Here is a 2500-nt window from a genome sequence, read left to right as displayed (position 1 = left end):
TTTTCCCGATTCTTTCTCCAATATTCCTGATAAATACCCACACACCCACATATGGAGAATGGTCGAAAATGCTCGAGTGGATATCGAGATGTCCGACGAAGCACCACTTGGAAGGGCCGAGGCACGGGACGCCCGGGCTGTTGCTCGGGCCGGCACGGGACGCGCATGGGACAGCCCGGGACGGCATGGGACGCCCTCGCTACAGCTCGGGACGGCCAGGTACGCCCGAGACTTGGCTCGGGACGGCCTGGGACGCCCTCGCCATAGCTCGGGACGGCCTGGGACGCCCGAGACTAGGCTCGGGACGGCCTCGGCACAGCTCGGGACGGCCTGGGACGCCCTTGCCACTGCTCGGGACGGCATGGGACGCCCGAGACTTTGCTCGGGACGGCCTGGGACGCCCTTGCCACAGCTCGGGACGGCCTGGGACGCCCGAGACTTTGCTCGGGACGGCCTGGGACGGCCTCGGCACAGCTCGGGACGGCCTGGGACGCCCGAGACTTTGCTCGGGACGGCCTGGGACGTCCGAGACTTTGCTCGGGACGGCCTGGGACGTCCGAGACTTTGCTCGGGACGGCCTGGGACGCCCGAGACTTGGCTCGGGACGGCCTGGGACGCCCTCGCTACAGCTCGGGACGCCCGAGACTTGGCTCGGGACGGCCTGGGACGCCCGAGACTTGGCTCGGGACGGCCTGGGACGCCCGAGACTTGGCTCGGGACGGCCTGGGACGCGCTCGGCACAGCTCGGGACAGGCCGGGACGCCCGAGCCGAGCTTCGGGTCGCACGAAATCTCTTCGTATTCCGACATATTAGAAGCTTCCCATCATGTAGTAGGCCGAGCTTTGCCCTTTGGATGCCCTATGGTGCTTGGCGAGCACTAGGGAACGTGCCAGCACAAGTGCTGTGCACGCTCTGGGGAAGGAGCTCAACCCTCCCCCTTATAGTGCAAAGTTATTGTTTTGCCTATTTTCACAAGGAAACATCAATTTTTTAACCAAGCATACTGGGCCTTTACTCCTTCGTTACTCGTCGGAATCCAGCAAACTTATACTCGTTGGAAAGGCCTTTTCGCAAGGATTTTTTTGATATATTATAATAGCGATTCCGATAAATATTTATTTTTCTATGAATTTTTAAGTGAATAAACACCGGAAAATTCATAAAAAATAGAAAAAAAAATATTTTCTTCCGTTTCTTTTCTCCAATAATTCATAAATAATACCTCAATAGTATAAATGAAGAGAGAGTCGAAATGGCCCGGGTGGGTTTCGAAATGTCCCACGACCCCATAGAATGCACGGGCCAGCCGAGCCAAAGCAGGGGACGCGCATGGGACAGCAGGGGACGCGCACGGGACAGCGTCCCTATGGCTCGGGACGGCATGGGACAGTACGGGACGCCCTTGGTAAAGCTCGGGAATCCCATCGGACGCGCATGGGACGGCCTTGCTAAGGCTCGGGACGGGCTTGCTAAGGCTCGGGACGGATGGGACAGCACGGGACGCGCATCGGACGGCCTTGCTAAGGCTCGGGACGGCATGGAACAGCACGGGACGGCCTTGGTGAGGCTCGGGACGGCATGGGACAGCACGGGACGGCCTTGGTGAGGCTCGGGACGGCATGGGACAGCACGGGACGGCCTTGGTAAGGCTCGGGACGGCATGGGACAGCACGGGACGGCCTTGGTAAGGCTCGGGACGGCATGGGACAGCACGGGACGGCCTTGGTGAGGCACGGGACGGCCTCGGTGAGGCTCGGGACGGCATGGGACAGCACGGGACGGCCTTGCTAAGGCTCGGGATGGCCTGGGACGGCCTTGGTGAGGCTTGGACGGCACGGGACGCGCATGGGACAGCATGTGACGGCCTTGGTAAGGCTGGGCACGGCATGGGACGCACATGGGACACCTTATGGGGATCATCAAGGGACGTTGCACGGGACATTCTTAGCCATGAAGGGCCTTCACATGGGACATCTTAGGAGTCAAGAGCCGGCACATGGGACAATGGAGTTCACACGCACGGAACACTTCGGCTACTTCCGTTCGGAACGTCGTGGGATCTTTATGTCCCCATTAGCACCGACGCATCAACATGCTAGGAAGCTAGGTCCGAACTTCTCGAAGTGTCGATGGCACTTGGACGGATACGCATCCGATCCGATGTTATGATGATGTACTTTCTCCGATATCGATGTCGGGGTGTATTCCGATGTTATGATGTACTTTCTCCGAGATCGATGGGACGACCTTGGTAAGGCATGGGTCGGCCTTGGTAAGGCTCGGACGGCACGGGACGCGCATGGGACGGCCTTAGTAAGGCTCGGGACAAAATGGGACAGCACGGGACGCCATGGGACGGCCTTGGTAAGGCTCGGGACGGCCTGGGACGGCCTTAGTAAGGCTCGGGACAGCACGGGACGTCCTTGGTAAGGCTCGGGACGGCATGGGACAGCGCGGGACGCCATGGGACGGCCTTGGTGAGGCTCGGACGGCACGGGA

The sequence above is a fragment of the Eschscholzia californica genome, unplaced genomic scaffold (assembly GCF_041429995.1).
Source record: "Eschscholzia californica isolate CP2 unplaced genomic scaffold, dmEscCali1.0.p SCAF_65, whole genome shotgun sequence".
NCBI lineage: Eukaryota > Viridiplantae > Streptophyta > Magnoliopsida > Ranunculales > Papaveraceae > Eschscholzia > Eschscholzia californica.
The sequence above is the reverse complement of the archived record's forward strand: the minus strand, read 5'-3'. Positions refer to the sequence as shown.